Source organism: Acanthaster planci, linkage group LG05 (genome assembly GCF_054643075.1).
Source record: "Acanthaster planci isolate LZ-2023a linkage group LG05, COTS_SCS, whole genome shotgun sequence".
Classification (NCBI taxonomy): Eukaryota; Metazoa; Echinodermata; class Asteroidea; order Valvatida; family Acanthasteridae; genus Acanthaster; species Acanthaster planci.
In genome coordinates this window covers 5,308,910-5,328,729 of record NC_141781.1, presented here as the reverse complement: position 1 = coordinate 5,328,729, position 19,820 = coordinate 5,308,910, and the positions used below count along the sequence as shown (strand labels likewise).

At 41.6% G+C, this 19,820-nt stretch overlaps 1 protein-coding gene across 1 annotated transcript in view; it reads left to right on the top strand.

Annotated features, from left to right (window-relative positions):
- The first annotated feature begins 2,449 nt into the window (after nucleotides 1–2,449).
- The window catches only part of LOC110989505 (cardioacceleratory peptide receptor-like), a 53,312-nt gene continuing 35,941 nt past the window's right edge, over nucleotides 2,450–19,820 (top strand). The window contains exon 1 of the mRNA XM_022253940.2: nucleotides 2,450–2,801. The gene's annotated coding sequence lies outside the window, so the exon portion shown is untranslated. The remainder of the gene's footprint in view (nucleotides 2,802–19,820) is intronic.

Genomic DNA, 19,820 nt, shown 5'->3' with positions numbered 1-19,820 from the left:
TGTCTGAGAAGTAATACAGCCTTCAACAAGAAAAACTGAAAAAAAAAACAGCTTTCGAAATCTAAAAATGACGGGCCTGCCCAGTTAGAAGCAGGTGTGCAACTTATCCATGAAATATGGAAGGGCTGCGTAGCACCGTGATCAGAATATTGACAAGAATATAATATAAGTTAGTTCTCTGGAACATATAATTGCCGAGCTTTCGGTAACTGAGTACCTTGCAATTTGCCCTGAAGAAGGTACTCAATTACCGAAAGCTCGGCAATTACATATTCCAGAGCACTGATTTTATATTATATTCTTATCAATATGCAATATCCATGCCTGTTACTCCTGGCCTTGTTTCAACAAGATATTGTTAATTTGAAAAGAATGGTCAATACCTGAGAGAGATCGACGAATGGTAAAAAAGTCCCCCTCCTGTTTTACCCACCGGGTGCCATATAGACTTAACTTATGGCAAGAGAGGGCATTTGGCTTGTGGTTAGTGTTTGTGACTTCCAGTCACAGTGTCAGGGGTTCAGATCCAGCAACTGGTAACACGTCTGCACCTTAGGCAACTTAGGTACATGTACTTCAACTCGTCGCTCTCCACTGCATGCACATAAACAGACACCTTTGCGGCCTGAGGAAGGAGACTAGATGTACGTTGCTACCCCATAATGAATTTAGTGTCGCTGCCTGATGAACACGGAACCGAAAGACCTTTGCACTGAGCACGCCACACTTTGTTTACGTGGTTGCTCTCCTGTAATGCTTCGTGGACCGTGGGCCCCCACAGGCTCCACAGGAAAGTGCATACATATACTGCACATGTAATAAGAAAAGTCCGTCGTCATCAGTACGTAGGCCGACTGCAAAACGCTTTGAGATCGTTGGAACGCTGAAAGCATAAAAATGGGTAGCAGTGGGTCCTATCCATGAACAGAGGAATCTTATAAACCAAGAGACTGCTTGGGTACTCCATTCTCCCTGTCGCACACCTTCAAAGTTAAAGGGTAGTTGCAATCAAGTTGTTTTAATTCAAACCTACAAAATGCACATTTGTGTCTCAATTGACCTGATTTAAACATTTATTTCGCTACTTTAAAAGGTACTTTACTTATTATGCTTTTTTATTTATATGCTAATGAGTATTCCATATTCATGAGCAGAACTGTGATGTCGCCTCGGGAAGAAAGCCTAAATAATTTATTACAAATATGGTTTTGTCCTGCATTTTTGTAAATCTTGCTGGGGTACTCATCTTTTCTGATTCACTGTACTCTATGCGCATAGGAATAAGCAAGCAACCCCTTCTTCAGAAATGTTTTTAGGAAGTAAATCCTGTGCACAAATGTCTTCCCTGGATGACATCACGGCAACAGCGCCCTCAGTTGTCCAGGGAAGCATGTATACTTTTAGTGTGCTTAAGGTGAAGTGCACTCTTCAGTACATGTAACCAAATAGAAGACAAGATTTTTCATTTATAATAAGAGTACAAGTTGTAGAAAATTGTGCCCAAGAAAATGTTCATGGCGGCTACACTTCAAGTTTTTGACTAGTGCGGTATTTTTCCCCACCTACGCGACGTGAGTATGCCCTCGTGTCGTTTATTGTACAACATGTATTGGTATGTGGCCTTCACAGCAACTAGGTACATTTAATTTGCCACCCGCGTGCTGTAGAGGTGTTCTTATTTGTGCTAACTACTGTAATTCACACGTCGTTACGATTAGTTTCTGATATTCATTTCGTAGTAATACCGCACAGGGAGCTGCCATTTCGTCCTCGGAGTGCAGCTGGCCAACTGTTGCGGGAACATGACGCACACAATGGTCATTTACTGCAGTGTTTCCGCTTGATTACAGTTCATTGCAACAATTCACAGCCAGCTAGGTACACAAATTTGGCATGGATCCAACGTTGTTGTTTCATTAGACATATGCTGATAGCATCCACTCGAATATCACCGTTTCCAGATTGCTAAAAAAATTTTATAACTGGAACTTGAGCAAATCGTGCTCTTAAAACAGAAAAACTGAATGATCGCAAAATCATCTTCACAGCCTTTGCTGTTTTGGCAAATTGTTTATATATTCCAAGCTATAGCCTGTTAAGTTGAGTGAGTGCAGCATAATGCTTCCATTTCTGACTTGTAACATTTTCGTTTATTACCTGAGAAGCGGGTGGAACATTTATGCTTGAACTTTCTTACACCTTACCCCCTGCTCATTTCCCCGCAGACACTCTGACATTTTTATGCAAGAAATAGTATACCTGACCTTTACAGCCATCCAGATTCCGCATGAAGGGAGCCAAACAGGGATTTTGTTTTTACCTGGTGCACCTCGTCTTCCAGATGCGACCAGCGGTAGCATTAAAGCTGGGGCTTTTATTGGCCAGGTACCTGGCGTGTACGCCGCTTGGATTGGTCACGCTTATTTGTTTACCACGGGATTGGAAAGACAGCTAATGACGCGCATCAAGGTTGATCCGGCATTTTCGATGCGTGGTACAAAGCAACTCGTGCACGTGCAATAGATGCTTGTCGCACGGACTGATGCAAAGGTTTGATCTACCGCATCGGCGTGATCTGAAACCAGCGTAGCCTGAACCACACAGGCGATAAATTCGATAGCCAGTTTCTGTTAGGCATTGGCGTTGTATTGGGACCTAGAGTTTATACCGCGGGACAGCTATTCCCATGTCTACTTAAGTTGCTGTGGTTGTGAGACCCGGCAGTGGATGGACTCCCGTCCGTAGTCTTTGTTCGAGTTGTGTTGGAAGCAAGCTAGAGCCTGCAGGACTCATTTTTCAAGGTAAGTGAAAAACTGAACGATGGTGATCACTGTTCGACGTGATGGATATCATTTGATATCAAGTGGCTCGAATTACTCTCGAAAAATTTCGTCTAGAAGTCTAAAAGACTTACAGTCGGTCGAAGCATGGAGGAATAAAACACATTGGAGTCTAATGTAGCGTCAGTCTGTTATAGCTTAAGGTGTGATGTTAATGTTAAGGGTATGCGCGTACTGAACCATGTTTTAAGTCCAATATCGACGCCAGGCTGGAAACACTGTCTACAATAATATCAGTATACAGACCACAATATTTTACCAAAGAGTAACCAAAAAAGCTGCCCGAAATTATCGGCAGTGAAATTAGCGGGAAAGCGTACCAAACTTCTAGCCTATTCTTGTACGGCGAAGAACGCCGCTTCTTGCTACGATCAGGCTCCGTACGGGTATCGAAAAGCGCCTGGGAGTGGTGGAAATATTAAAGTATGCATCGAGACAGCGTAGGCAGCGATCGGCCAGGCTTGTAACAATGATAACTTACAGGTTAGTCTTGACACATAGCCACTAGTACATGCAGAATTTGCGTTGGCATAATGCATTCGTTAATACCTTGGTAACTCAATGCATAAAACGAATAACATACCCTTTTCAATCCCCGTCTACTTTCTTTACTGGTATACGGTCTTTTGCCTAAAGCAAGATGCCACTCTCGGGCGTGCCCTGCCATATGTAGCCTTCAACTTTCACCATTTGCCATTCCCCATTCGTGACGCTGCCAATTAAAACGACTTGTGAGGCTGTCAGTTTGCGCCGTAAACTGGTCTTCAGAATGTTATTCTCAAGCTACGGTCTTGTCCACTGACACGGAGCCCTGACTGGATTCCTTGGTTGCGGCTGGCACTGTCCCCTGCGCCCAACGGGCCGCTGGTTGCCGGCAACCAGTTTTCACAGATTCTTGTTCCTCCTGGCGAGAAGCTATTTATTTGATCATCAGTTTGATTCAGACTTTTTCACGTGAACTAAAAACCAAGAACGGTGTAACGTCAATTCGCTCGAAAGACAAGAGTTACTAGCATTCGCTGCTGTGAATACATTGGCTGGATAGGTGCTTTGTAAAAACCAACCCCTATTATTCACGCGTCTTTGCGTGAATTGTAAACAAGTAACCGTTTAAAAGTAAACAGCTTTTGGGGGGAAATAAACGTGTTTTGGTGTTCATAGAGTGCTATCGTTACCATGATACCTGATACCTGATAAACGCGTTTTGTGCCTTGTTATTAACGTCCAAATGTGTCTTTGTATCTATATTTATTAACATATTAAACACGTTTTTATTTAAAAACTAAACACCACAGCGTGTTTAGCTTTGGATTAATGGCACCATAATGCGTTCATAAAGTGTTACCCGGAGGGCGCTTAAAAGGCGTTAAAACAATAACACTTGTTTTACAGTGCGTAATTATGCATCATTAGGCATAACATTTACGATGTAGCGCAAGTGTCCAAAAATGTACCAATCGTCCTCTTCCGTTCATGACAGGAAGTGCTGGGTAACAGTGTTGACGTAAGTAGATAACTTTTTGCCTAATGGTTTTATGCCGTCAAGAAAAAAAGCCGAGTTGAGTTAAGAGCACGCACACCACGGCAGCAAAATGACATCTGATAGATTGGATAACGAATCCCACCGGTGAGAAAGAAATCTTTTTAATTGAGGATTATCCCCTAAACCAACAAACCTCAGGGAGGTTTTTATTGGTCTTACAAATTGCCCCTGTCCGTCTCTCGCTGGCTCTGTCGCGTCTCGCTCAGGATATCGATACGCCGGTCGAGTCAGTTACCCGCTTGTGTCAGGAACGCTCTTCGTTGTTGACCCGTTGCTTCTCAAGAGCCGTAGCCGGGATGAATATTGATTTCAATAACCTAATACTTGTCCCATAAACAAGCGCGACCTCCGATCCGCGGATTGAGGCGAGGTGAAACGACCACACATTCCTCCACGCCAGATGGCAATGACAGAAATGTGACAGAAGTTGAATAAATAGAAAAATGAAAACGAGACGAAGCCAAAGTCTTAAAGCCAAGGAACTGGTTATTACCGTGAAGTACGTGTACAGATTTGGCTTCTTGTTCATGATGATATCTCCGGTAGAAAACAAAATGATTATTCGAACCAATTGCCAACATTGGATTACAAAAATACATCCTTAATATTTCAGTGTGTATAGCCCGAGGACATATGCATTAAATGGCGTAATGCTTAGTTTTGAAGGATTATATAAGATTGTTGATAAGAGACGTATGGTGCCTGCCTATTTAGGCAGGTTTCTTGTTGTCAACATGCATTCATTGCAAAGAAGAATTAAGAATTATCTTAATACTATTCACTGAACGATCTTGCTGTGCGCATTAGTCTTCCGTGTGAAAAATTGGAAAAGTATTTCTGCATGATTAGTATTTAATGCTATGTATTCTACGCTTTTATGTTCGGACAATCACCATTATAACTGAATAAAAAAACTAACCAATAACGGCTTCAATTTTGCGGACAGAAAACAAACAGTGAAAAGCACTCAACATGATAGATGATAGTTACTGTTTAAAGATGCTTTGTTTCCAACCTCAGCATACTTCTTGCATCTCACCACTTGGGCGAAAAATAATCTGCAGCCTTCCTCTCGGTAGACAAGTCAAGTTTCCTCTGTATTAAAGCATGACACGTCACACGTTAGAGTCTCACGAGTCTCCAGCCCAATATTTTCTCATAGTGTATGTTAGACAGAAATGCAGGAAGAATTTGAAGTGATCTGAATGGCAGTGTATAATAGTTGAAATAAATTTTCCTCCGACAGTTTTTTCTTCAACTTTATACTCTCTTCAATGTGCAGGAACTAATTGGTACCCCTATTAGGCTCAATGCGTTGAGCATTGGAAGTAATCCTTTTTTAATATTTGAAAATATCCATTCTTTCCTGATGGCGCTGTTGCTGTGATGTCATTCAGAGAAGACTTGGTTTATTGCATAGGTTTTCTGTTCAAGTTCAAGTGAACCCGGAATTGAGTCACGTAAAGCATTTATGAGAAAAAGTTAAGCACTTGATTTTTAATATATATTTACACAACAATTAATAACGAAAGGAGAGAAAATGTAGTCCAGCTAAGCTTGAAAACATGCATTATTATGCACAAACCAATGTAAAATTCTTACATCACAGTTTGGTTTATGAATATGGAAATACTCATTTGCATAAAACCAAAAGGGCAGCAAAAACCCTTCGTAACAGCGAAAAAAATTAAAATGAGGTTAAATGAGACACAAAGATGCAATTTCTTTGTTTGTATTCAAAAACTTTTCATTGCAGCTATACCCTTTTTACGGCGTAAAATGATGCCAATTTGACTGTCGTTTTGCTTTAGCATTGGAAAACTGAAACGCTCTAAGGCAGTTTAAGAACAAAATGTACCATCTGAAACATTTACAATTTAGAAAGATGTATGTGACTAAACATAGACCTGTCAAGACGAAGTTAACCATTTAACTTGCGGTGACGAATTCGGCATGCCAGACGTTTTGTCTGGCAACAATTAATGTGTTCTAAGTATTGTGTTAGTTTGATTTCACTGTATAATAATGGCCCGGGGAAAGGCTACGGCAGACCGCGCTGTGTGCGTAGTTCTTTAATCATAGTCGATAGCGGTACTCTTTGAAACTTCTGGCAACCAATAAAATCTGACACCGATCTCAGGATTCTGAAATGACACTTTGATTATGTTCATTAAGTATAATTTTACAAACCAACCATCACATTTTGAAATCTGAACTTTTAGATCTACCTCACTTAATGGATATCGAAATTACCTGCACTCCATAATTTAATTCAGCTTACTTATTGGTTGTTTTGGTCTCTTATTTATATTGATGACTGCCAAACTGTAATGTATTTTTGTAAATACAATTTGCAAAAGGCAGCTGTTATGTGTACAAGTTTTGAAGGAAATGAGTTGGCGAGTTACGGGTGTTGAGGTATATAGTAACACGTGATTCATTCATTCATTGCTGGTTTACTATTAAAATCTCAATAGCACCCAAAGGCTGAATTGCTAAGATTTTTTACAAATAGAAATTTTACAAATACATGAAATGTAATATCAACACAGAACTAAACAAAACAGACAGAAAAAGAATTTAAAGAGATAAACCTAACACCATGTACATATATACTAAAAATGAATGAATAAATAAATAGGGTAGAGACAGACGGATAAAATGTTCAGTATGTTACAGGATAATTATAATATCAGTCGAAGTAGATCTGTTAGTTGAAGCGATTATTTCGGCCTTACGTGTAATGTTTCATTGGTTTTTGCCATGTGTATGTCTTCGAAGTATACATTTTATTTACAAGCAGTACCGTATAACGAAAACACCGCCGCTGTGCGGTAGCTCTGTCGCTGTGGTTACGAATATAGAATGGCAGATTTCTTTGCAAGAGAATTAAGTTTCACAGTAAAGTATTTATAACAGACTGGAAAAACACCGGCTGTCGCCAACTTAACGCATTTGCCCCCGAAACCGTCTTAAGAAGGGAATTTCTTTTGAAACCTTTGGCTGTCCATCACAATTTCGCATGGCTACCCTTGGCGGGAAACAAGTATTGAAATCCCGGCTAGAATTAACGGGCGTCTGGGAACCGGCGTGTTGACTCTGCGGCCTCATGGTGTGCGCCAAATATAAATATATATCAACCTGCATCCTGCACTAATTAATAGATCGGTTTATGGTTCCGTGGACTACACTAGGCGAACTGAAGAATTGGGGGGAGCTTAATCGACTCTCGATCATATACGGAGCCTGATTTCTAAAAGGCACCGAACAGTGCGGCCAACTGAAGTGGACGGACCTTGTGTGCGTGGGAAATTACCAGCGATTTGTTCGTGAATGTGAGTCGTGCTTAGGCCAATGTGGTGCCACAAAAGGTGCTTACTTTTCAATTTTACTTTCCACCCGGACCAAAAATTCATTAGATTCATCCAATGGACGGTGGCATATCAGAAACTCTCGAAATGCTGATGCCAAACATGTTATTAGTAGGAAATGCAAAAATTTTCATATTCTGTTCATATCTAGGATAAAAGAAGTGACTTTTTCACATACGAAAGGTCAATCCCCTACGATATGAAGTTAAGATGTAGTGGTTTCCTTTATTTGTAGAAGAATATAAAAGCTATTAAAGATCATCAGAATGCTGATAGACCAAAGTAATTGATCAATCCGGAAATGACGGGGGTTCCGATTCCTCGTATCCATTGCAAATTGATGCCTCCTAAGGTCCAAAGAAAACACAAAAAACCAATCCCACTAATGCAAATGGAAGTGCGCCTCTTGATACCGAAAGCTAAATATAAAAAAGTCCCCGTTGGCATTTGCCCTGCAGACGGATCACTTTGATGGGCGCTTGTGTACTCTTATGACTTATTGAGGAGGACACTGAGGCGGCGCAAACGTTCGGTCCATTGAGAAGCCCAGGGAAAATTGAAATCCGGCCTCCGCGGCTGAATTAACGGCAGCAGTGGAGCTATAATTGAATCGTAAGTGAAGTATAATTTGAAGGACTTACATGTGGATGATTAGATTAAATGTCCTCTTAAACATTTTCTTCGATTGGATGCTGTTTCATATCTACGACAAGGCCACTGTAAACTTCTGGGAAGGCTCTATCCACCTCTTTTGTTGAAACCAACCTTTGCGTGTAGTGCATTGCAGTACGTGTATAATGCAATCCAAGTCAAAGTGCGTTGGTCCACATTTGCCATTGATACTGAGTAGAAGTTTTCATTAATCACATCGCCGTAACGTTTTCGAATCAAATCATCCAGGAGGGCAGGCGACATTTTCTTCTTTTGAAAGCCAAAATATTCATTTCTGATAAGGAACTTGTTCACGACGTGAAAATAAAGGAATGTAAACCTCTCAGTGGGATGATACATTTTTACACAGCTGTGTAGACCCTGTTCATGTGAAGGCAATTGTTTGATCTTACTCCCAAAATCTGTTTGATGTATTGCAAACTGTCAATTAGAATGGCACCAGACTGTTTTATAATTCCGTGCGCTGCAAGCCCCCCTTTCAATAATTTTCAGAATCTGGCAAGGTACAATTCTGTGTGTTCAATCACAAATTTGAACAGGAGTTGACAGGTGCACATTTGTACTGAAATTTAATTTCGCTATTTTTGTTTGTACTCTCGTCATGCAAACATGAAGAGTTAAGCTCGGTTTCAAATTCAATATGGGTAGCTCTGTGAATAAAGTCTGTAGTGGTGAGGGTCCAAACCAGATTGTGCGAAATCGCATAGGAGTTCTGATAATGTTATCCTCTATTTGTGCCCACTCAGCAGAATTCAAACTCCTAACTTCACCCATAAATATCTTACGTGCACTTAATACGTGATATGTAATACTTGATATATACAGATGTTGTACAAGATCTTCGAGTGTGTATTCTCTGTGTATTCGAGTTTGTTTCTGCATTCAATTGGAGACCCTGAACAATAGAGGACAATAAGGTCCCCGATTGACAGAGGATCCTCGATTGACAAATGTGTACAAAACATATTGGTGGTCTTCTAAACACGTGAACGTACAAACAAAAGAGGAACAATAGGGGGTCCCCAGTTGCAGGCAAATACACACTTGTGTGAGTGTGTAAGCCCTTTGATGATGTTGTCCGCTCCCTTGAACTTAGAGGGAGGCTGAATTCCTCCTGCACTGTGTACCTTAGAGTACGTACTCCCCAGCTGCATGGCATTGTTTTGTCCCTTGAATGGGCCAGGGCCATTGCCATTGATTATTAACATTTGCAACGCTGTTTAGAACTGCTGGGATATTTGTAACGAGACGCATGTCGAATTATTGAACGACGGACAAAGGCGGGTTCATTGACCGCTTTGGCTGGTATCGATCGAGGAGAACTATATTATGCATGTTCGCCGTTGTTATACAAATATGATTTCACGAAACATCAAGAGGAGCTGTAAGGTAAAATGCAAATCACAATCGTTTGACCAAACGCCCTGTTGAAGGAATCCAAATTACATGTGTACAAATTGCGTTGCTTCTTCTACATGCGTGATAATATGCCCATCTTTATAGGCGTACGTGTATAACAGTGTTCAAAATGCCTCTTCCGAAAACTCGAGAAGAGGATAAGTTGAAAGACAATGAAGCGACACTTAACTGCCAAGTGTTTGATTTACAATAGAAATTGAGGCAGTGAGAGAAAAATGATTCCCGCATTTGGGCGTGCGCGTTTGTGAAATAGTTCTTGGCGAAAACCTGATCCAAGATTATAGCAATTTGTCGTGGACTTCAATTTTAAAAAATAATAAATGTGTCTTTTTTCTTCATCTTTTTTGAGCGTTGCAATTTTGCGGAACAATAAATGTGACACAGCTTTAAATGCAAACAATGTGAGCCAAATATCTATATTTGTACTGCTGTGTCGTAATTGCGGTTCATTACTGATTGTCCTTCGTTTTATAAAATGATAATACTTTTAACACATGAATAAATTGATGTTAGTAGAGCTTATTAAATCGAGAGAATAATTTGTTTCCTTTCAGTAATTCGTAAAATGTTGATGATGAAGAAAGATGGCATGTATATCCGTGCCACGGCGGTTTGTCGGCCAAATACCACGCCACAACAGCAAAGTCCTTTTGGGGGGTAAAGATAGGTCCACCTGAGAAACCTTTTCCTGCGGATTTCATAGCCGGGACAAGAGTCTTGGGAAATGCATTGCCAACGACCAATGATAAGACGTAGCGGGGGAGGTCCTCCTTGAGCAAAATTTAACTCCCCCTCCATCCCCTATCCCAGGCGTGCTGATGGCTCACCTCTACAGGATAATTCACAATTCAGGCTAATGTATACAGCGTGAAATCTGAAATCATGAACTGCAAAATCCTCAAGGATGCAGCTCAAACACAGGAGACAGTGTACAAGGACGAAAGCAGGTTTTAACGGTCATAAGGGGGTCCCTTTACGAGAATGTGACCTATGCGTTTGTTACTACTCCATTCGTCCCTTTCTGTTGTTTGGACTTATATTTTCTGCTATATCCACATGGATTGTACACACGATCCTCAGTTGGGACTTTGACCTGCAGGTACTCTGCCTGATTACGGTGTTTTACGTAACTGAAGCCCGTAACTGGTCCTCTAAAAGTGGACGGGCAATATATTACACGTTTGGAAGTACAGCTTTGGTACAAGGAAAGTAAAATGTTGCACGGCAGTCGATAAATTACCACAACAAAAGGTGAATACATTCGCTCACAAAAATTAGAAAAAAATTATCATATTAATGTGCATTCTTTGAGATCAAAATTCATTCACTCTGTCACCATTGCTTGGTTTTTGTTAAATATTTTGGAGGGTATTTTCACACCTTCGAGAAAAATATGCTCATACAGGTAGTCCCAAAGTCCATTCCAGTTTAGAAAGTGATGCCTCCACTTAGTTTTAAAACATAGCAATCCCAACTTTCATTCCAATGTTAAATAAATAGGACTTAATAGTCCCCTTGATGCCCCTTCAGATTTCATTCCTCCCTCTGGTCAGTAGAAAATTTCATGGCATTTGAATCAAATTTGCAGCTTTTTAGATTTACGCCTTTCAGATTTACGATTTCATCTGAAAAATGTTTCGACTGTTACACGAATCAGTTCACTTCCGTGGTTGTTTGTTGGATTAAAATTAATATACCAACGGCGTCAGCTACCGTGTGAACACGCGGCGGTCGTGGGGAAACAAGTTGATTGTGATAAAGAACCTGACTGGTGCACAGTTGTATGCAGTTGGATGCCCTGAAAAGATGCAATCAAGAGAGTAAATAATTAAAGCCGTCGAAACCTCCACCGATGCCTGGAGAAAATTTCCCTTGTGTTTGTTTCCAGCATAATTAGTGTGGACCTAAAAATGCCTAAGGTAAACAGAAATAAATTTCTCGACTGAGTAGAAAGTTTCACCCAAAATAGCTGCTGGTCATGGAAAGTGTAATTCTCTCAGTCAAAGCATCAGCGAAGTTTGGAAGACCTTTTTTTCTGGTCAGAGGACATGTAGCTCATGGAAATTAAGCAGTTCGAGTGAAAATATCAAGGAATTAAACCATCAATTTACAATAAATTTTCTGCAGAGGACATACAAAATAACTATTATTAAAAAAAGTCATCGAACACTACCTGTAATGTTTTTCTGAAGTAAAGAAAACTTCAAGATTTAAGGATAGCCCTTTGATTTGTTTCGCCTTTGTTTTTAGGGGGTGGCGCCCGTTTCTTCTTTTTTTTCTCTTTTTTTAAGGGAGGTTCTTTATTCTTGAGACAAATGATGACACAAGAGGGCGGTATTTTGCACGGGTTGGTGATTCAGAGCCTGTGCTGGTCGACCAACATGTACTTTTGTTGCGGGTAAGGGAAGTACATGTGATCACAGAGACTCAAGTTTTCTGCATGAGTCTTCATTTAACAGTTGCTTATTAATTCATCACCAGAAGTCATGTAAAATGCGACGAAATCATGTCCTTTTTAATATAGTGAGATGGAGAACTCTGCTGAATTTGGGGACGCGTGCGCTTATTACTTGATTATCAGATGAATAAAAAATGGTCTCCAGATCTAATATAAATATAAGAGGAATAATACATCGTTGTGATAACGAATGGATTTCCAACAGTGCAAATAAAAGGATAACTATCCAGGGGTACCTAAATGGCATGTGCGGTTAAGTCTGGCTTCATGTCGTGCACGTCAAAGCGAAAGATGAATTCCCAACCGCCTCTTGTCTCCGCGGTCGTGATGTTGAAGACGTCTCATCGCCATGGTGACAGAGCATTTGCACGACTGTAAAATCTGTGTAGAGCCCGCCAATATGAGAAAGCATCTTGACAAAGAAAAATCATCGGGGTCGAGTGCCGTCCTCGACCGGGCCCTGGGTCTCCTCTCGCCACGGCTGGCCCAACGGAGTGGTCGAGAGCAACGGCTCCCCAAAGAGACGTTAAAACAAATCAAGATCGCGAGGGCATCGGCTCGTCAGAGGCAGCTATTGAGTCCCCCCCCCCCCAGCGGGGCGGCATTGGGTCGATTCCCTAAAGTCCACGAGTCTGTTTTCCGAGAAAAACCTGGGAAATGGGAGGGGGAGGAAATGGTTCAATTAATTCTGGAGTGGTTTGAGCGGGCAGAAGCCATGTATTAGTTTTTAATGTAATTTGCCTGATCACGGAACTTTCCGCTCACCGCACAGTACATTCACCTCTTCAATCATGATGTCCAATTGTTCATGTCTGGATAAAAATATCAGATCCAATCAGATGTGATATGCGACGTCTCTCCGTTTGATTGTGAGAAACGTGATTTTTTTTAAAAAGTGTATTTCGGTGGGCTTTTCGTTTTGGGCCACCCGTATGCATTGGCAAATGAGACGTTTAATCTTTTTTTTCATTATCGACATGTTTGATTGTAGGTTTGTTACACCATTTCGGCATAGCAGTCATAATCTCTGGAATGACATTGCAAAGTTACTGCGAATGATTGAATGGCGTATGGACAAGGAAATACGCGTTTATACCGTACCTGTCGTCTCTTCCGCTGGTGTTGAGTGGGTTCCGCTGGGGTCTCGCCTATCTTTCTGTTTTGGGCTTGGATCATCCATCTCCCAGTTATTTGTGCACGAACACAGAGGGAGCAGAGGGTGTCTCAGTCATTCATATTCAGTGTACTGCACGTCTGTCATGCCTCCGTCTGCTAAACGGCCGCGCGCGACAAATGACGCCCGCGTGACAGCGGCACGAGGGACACCTCCCGCCTTGAGAAACAGGCTAAGCTGCGAGGTCCACCTATCAGCGGGGGAAGGAGTTGGAGCTAAAGGTATTCGTCCATGGCTTAAGGAGATCTAAGATGTTTAGCTGTTCAAGGCGACACCTGGGAGTTTATGGCGTAAAGAAACCACAGCTTTAGCCTATGATAAGAGGGAGCATCAGGAACAAGCGTAGGGTGTTATTCCGCCTGGTTTATGCCTCACGAGATTGTCTCTAAGTGCAAGATGCCAAAATCAAAACCTTAAGGATAAATCGATTTGACGGGGTACGCTATTTTTTTTAATCTCCTGCTAAATTCAGCCTTCGGAAATATGATTTACCTCGCAAATACCGTTCTACGTAAACAATAGGCGTCGCTGATTTTTGTAGTCGGAAAGTAAAACTACCATGCTTATCAAAACAATGCTATCCGTAGAGACTGCTTGGCGCTATTTATGAACGTGCGCTGGGTGTACGCGTACATGTACCACCTTGCATTGGCAGGTGTAAGTTATGCAGCCGCTGGCTCGATTTTGTAGTACTAGTTTGCCGCTAAATCGACAAAATTGTAGTCTTGCACGTAGAAAACGACAGCGTCCCTTCTGGGTCTTGAGTTCATCAAGTTCTGGTGAAATCAAAATGGACACAAGCCAAGCGCTTCGGTACGATAGCACTGTCTGTTATTTCAGCCCCAGGCCGATTATTAGGTGTTTACTGGGCACCCACGCATCGCATAATTTGGTTGCGGTTGAAGAGTATGTATCTGCTATGGGCGGCCATCGGGGCAAAAAACACAATGTGGAAATTATAAATAAAACCAAGAAATAACGATATGAAAATATAATACAAACGAAAAATATAAACACTCACGATAAACATAAATAAAAACGAAACGTATAAGTACAACGGAAAAATATGAATAAGAAAAGTTAAGAGAAACGGCAAAAATACAAACAAACGAAACATATTTAAATGAATGTAAAATCCAAATAAGACAAAACAAATGTGCGATGAAATGTAACTGTCGCGCGCCATATAATTGTCGGCAGCAAGATAAGAGTAGTTGCGCAGTATTTCGATCGCCAGAAATATATCAAGTCCCAAAACTGTTACAAGTCGCGAATTAAACTTGCCTCCAGTCCCTCCACCGTCGAGTCTTTGTAGGAGTATGTATAGAGGGCGCAGACCTTAGGCTTGTTTTGCAAAGACATCCTTGCCACTCCTTAGCCCTTGGGGGGATATAGTCTACTAATTTAAGTGTGCCCCCCCCATTAACTTTTGAAAAAGGAGCTTGTTTGGCCGCAACGGTGAGATTGTGTCAATCTTTGCCAGGATTCAACTCCTTGGTTCTTCGGGGTTCCATCTGAGAGCAGAATGGCTAAAACATACGGTTTTGAAAAACGATCCTCACTGTCCGAGAAAGTTAAGGGTTGCCACTTAAAAAGAAAATGGCTGCAAGCATACTTCAGGAATATCGCTTTTCGGGAGGTGATTTTGTTTTGTGGGAATAGTTTAAAATGCAATTGGTTAACTTACAAAAAATTGAAAAGAAATTGAAAGATTTGGGACCAGACAATAAAATAATTAAATTTGTGTTTCAGAAACATCAGATGTTGGAATGCATGTGATTGGGCCCTGAACAATGCCGACTTTACACTGTTTTCAATGGGATTGAATTGGTGGACTGCACCCTTAGTGGTCTGATTCCCATCCCATACTTAGTCTCCAGACGTCTTTCGATGTATATCGAATGCATGGGGGAGGCAAGGAATCAGTGGTGTTTGCGCAGGACATTTCTTTCGAACTCGAGTGAATTGGCGCTGATAATTTAACTTCGCAGCGCAGCCGGTCCAGTGCCAGCTTCGTCCCAAGTGGTTACTGTATATCCCGCATAGGTTCGTAAACGACAGGGAGTGAGGTAGGTCCAGAGCCCGAGGGGCTGGTTCCCGGTACTCATTGTCGTTCAGAATTAAAGTACGAGGCACGGCTGAAACAGTAAAAAATATTTTGCGACTTGATATAGCTTTGGGACTGGCGATCAAAATACCGCGCAACTGCTCTTATCTTGCTGCCGACAATTATATGGCGCGCGACAGTTACATTTCATCCCATACTTGTTTCGCACAGAATTTCGATTTTACGTTCATTTAAAATGCCATTCATATTTACATGTATATTTTTATATTTGTCATTTCTCTTAATACTTCCTCATTCATATTTGTCTGTTGTATTTATACGTTTCGTTTGTTCTAATATTTATCGTGAGTGCTATATTTTTCGTTCATGTTAATATTTTTCGTTTGTGTTTTTATTTTTGTATGTAAATTTAAATTTTTTGGTTTTAGTTATAATTTCTGTTCTGTCTTTTTTGCCCCAACGGCCGCCCACAGCCTGTGGGGTTCGTATATTAACAAGTTCATTATTTTCGAACAAGCCACGAGGCTTTAACTGTTCCTGAGCTCCAATAAGCAGGACTCTTTCCGGCATAAAAGGGTTCAAAACCATAAGCCACTTGCAGAACGAAGATCGCTCTTGAACTTTCGAATCACTCAAACATGCACAGATACAAGCAGTAGACATTTCTAGCGGCTTGAAGTGGCAGATGAATATATACATTTGCCGTGATGGCGATTTGGATCGGTTCTGTCCTAGCCTCCACGTCAACACGTCGTTGTGAGTCTCAACTTTACATCTCAACACGTGAGGAGTGGCTGGCGTGAACAGCCGTCTATTCATCTGAGCTCTGCTTGGCACGCCCGACAGGAAGATTACCCCCAATAATCAATCACTCTCGTAGAACGCCGGAGCACCGTGAAGGTGAACGTAGGGCGAGTACTCGTCTGCCAGCTTAAAATTGAAAACATCTAGTTTTGAACTTGAGGTCGCCTACATGCGACACAATGATTTGTGCAGTATTATTAGCCGCGTGTGTTTGCTTGTAGATTCGATGGAGTTTTCATTTATCGAATTATCTGTGTACGAGTGTAATTTTCGACATCAACAGGCACACTTTTCTCAGTGACCGCTTTTCTTAGTGAACGTTAATATTGTGAAGTTAGACTTAGGTATTTTGCTCAGGTTTCGTATACTGTGTCGAACACATGCCTGTAAGGCTTGAGAGTACATTCATATGGATATTATGTTAGGAGAAAATTAATGTTAGTACCGTTCGAGATTAAGACTTAACCCTTCCCTTGGTGATGTTCGCGTTTGTTGACAAACATTTTTGAATTCGTTGCCCTTGTTAATAATGTGACCCTATCCGCCCTAAGCAGAGGTACCTTCTCATTGGCTGAATAGAGCCTTGCTAGTTCAGAGTGTCCATTTTGTTGGTAGCGATGCAACCACTGTGAACCAGCAATGTGCAGTTACTACCAAAGCTACCTCCGATGCTATTGAAATTGCGCCTTCACTTGCTCCAGCTCGGGGCCCATAGCATAGTAAGCAAAATGAAGTGAAATGACGAATTCAGTTACGGCTCTTAAAAATCGGTAACTGTATGTAGTGTGCCTTGGGGGCACTCGGCGTTGTCTCTCAGGACAGGGAAAAATGTGTTCAGATGGGCATCACCACAGAAACGACTCTCAGTTGAATGCCATCCCTTGATTTGCGGTAGTAATTGGAAGAATTCTAAATAAATTGAAATTGCCTCAGGAGGTATGTCTTACATTAGACTCTTGCTCTCTCTCCCGTGGCAAGTAGACATTGCAAGGACAACGTTGGCTGTCTATGCAGACAGGACAAGAAAATCAGTGCGCAGTTAGGGCTTCGTTGGCACCTCGCCTTTGGGTGCAATTGGTATCAGAACAGCCGGGAATGGTTGTTTGGAGTTCATCTTTTGGTCACTGCTCTTTTTATGTCCATCTTCCAACTTTAAAACGAATTTGATACGATCTTAAAGACAACACGGTATAACTATTCTGTTAATAAAATCTCATAAGGGATAAGTACCTTAGTATGGGATCAGACATCGGATTTTTGGCAGGGTTGCGTTTCGTGGGAAACGTAGGCGTAAATCACGTAATCGTAAAGATTTCAATTTATAGCTGATTAAAGGCTGCAGCAAAATCAAGCACAGTGCGAATCCCATATCTGACTCGATACACTAAGGGGATATTTGAATTATGCAGGTGCAGTAAAGCGCCCCAAAACATGCCTCCACGGAACACACGTGATGGAGATATCTAGTTACACTAGGCTTACGATTATTTTCGTAGGTTGTGTTGTCTGAATTATTGCGAACAGTATTGCGTGATATTTTTAAGATACCAGTAGGCGTGTATTCTTTGAACTCTTGATGGCAGCAGACATATTCAATTCACTGTATCACTCTAGGAATTCAAAGGCAGCTGTAAAAACTGTTGCTCATGGTTGGAAATATTGGGGAAAAAAAGGTTTTCAGATTCATTTCAACTTTAATTGACAGAGACAATGAGAGAAAAAACTTCGTTACCTTGCAAACTCCTCTGCGCTTCCAGGTCTGAATTAATTCTAAATTAATTCCTAATAAAGATGATTGTCTTCATTTCAATAATCTATTAACCGTGACGGCCCTACAAATGACTTTGCAAATAATAAGACTTGGGTTTTTTGTAGAAAGGAACTGTAAGAATAAAAAATGCCATGTCATTCTTGGAGTACGTCTCTCCTTTTTTTTTTAACAGAGCAAGTGTCATTCGAAACCTACACTTCCGTCTCCGAATCATGCGGACAGGCCAAAAAAATCAAACTCTTCAAGGCGATATTTTGTCTTGTGTCATTTCTGCTACTTTAGTTTTATGTAAGATTAAACCGTTGTGTGTGTTTAGTAGCGGCATCTAGTCGGGCAGACAGTGTTCCTGAACCTCCTTGACCATGCTTAGCTGTTTACCGTGGAGCAGGGCTGTAATGCCAAAACTCGGTGCCGGAGAGAGGGCGTGATCAATCATGTCAAAGTTCGACTTCAGTGGCCTCACGTTTTTTGACGACTGCCGTACATGGAGACAGATGAGTTTGGCCTTCCGCTGGCATTATTTTAGGAGCAGATTCAAGGGGCATGCCTAGCGTTCACCAAGCAGAGCTCCTGTGAGAACAATGAGATGCAACTACAACAAACAGTACCTTTATTTTTTTTTTCTTCTGGTTTGTAGGATGGTAGAAGTACATGCAGTGGCTGGTCCTTAGAGGGCTAAAGATTCTGGTTTTGTAGGGTGGTAGCAGTAGGCCTACACTGGCAGGTCCCCAGAGGGCTGAAGACTGCCCCTTTCTATAAAACTTTTTCCCATTAGCCCTGTCGTTCCGGAGTGAAGTAGTGGCACCTTCAGACGATTGATAATTGCGGTTGTTTCACTCAGCCTGTTCAGGGTCACCCCGATAGGTCTTGATACTTACTGTTAAAAAATAAGCCCCAATTTTGGTGTACTAAATGCTTGATTCGGCATGGAAGGAAGCCTCGATACATGTGGAATCCACACTTGCTCGCCGTGAATTTTCTCCTCTGCCGAGCAATCTCATTACAGGAATAATTTTTCGAATTACTTCTCCTTTTTTAGTACCTCGGGGGCTTCAAGCGGCCATCGAATCAGAAGTTTTTCGGCAAAGAGATACGGCCGGAATTCGATCAAAAGTTAATGGCATTTTTCACCAGTGGATATATGTGTCATCAATCGGTCCAAAGTCGAAAATCCGCGGGGGGGGGGTCGGCCGAGCGGTGTCCAGAGGAGTCAGTTGGATGGACAGCATTATGAAGCAATCACCAATCGACGATTGCGGCGTAAATAGTTAATGGCCGTGCGCAAATGGACGGTGATGAATTGGTGTCTTGAGGAAGACCCATTTTGTTCGGCATTTCCTGCTGACGATGTCAGCCTGGATCTTCCTGAACTTGAGGACTCCGCGTGCCATGACGTCGACTTGAGAAATTAAGTTTGACCGAGACTGTATAATTTGATCTCATGGATATCATTTCCGAAAAAAGCCTCTAACACAAAGCCAGCAAGGAAACTTCCATTTTCAATCCTCTTTATGGTGGTTTCGTAGAAAAAAAAACGTTTGAAATATTTTGAATGCTATAGAGTACCGAAATGAGTACGTCACGCGCACAATTAGTGTGTAAAAGGCATTAGCGCGCGAACCAGCGCGTGAACCAACACACGCGCGTACTCCATTCGTTTGCACTGCACTTTCTGGTTCACATTGACGTCACATTCGGTA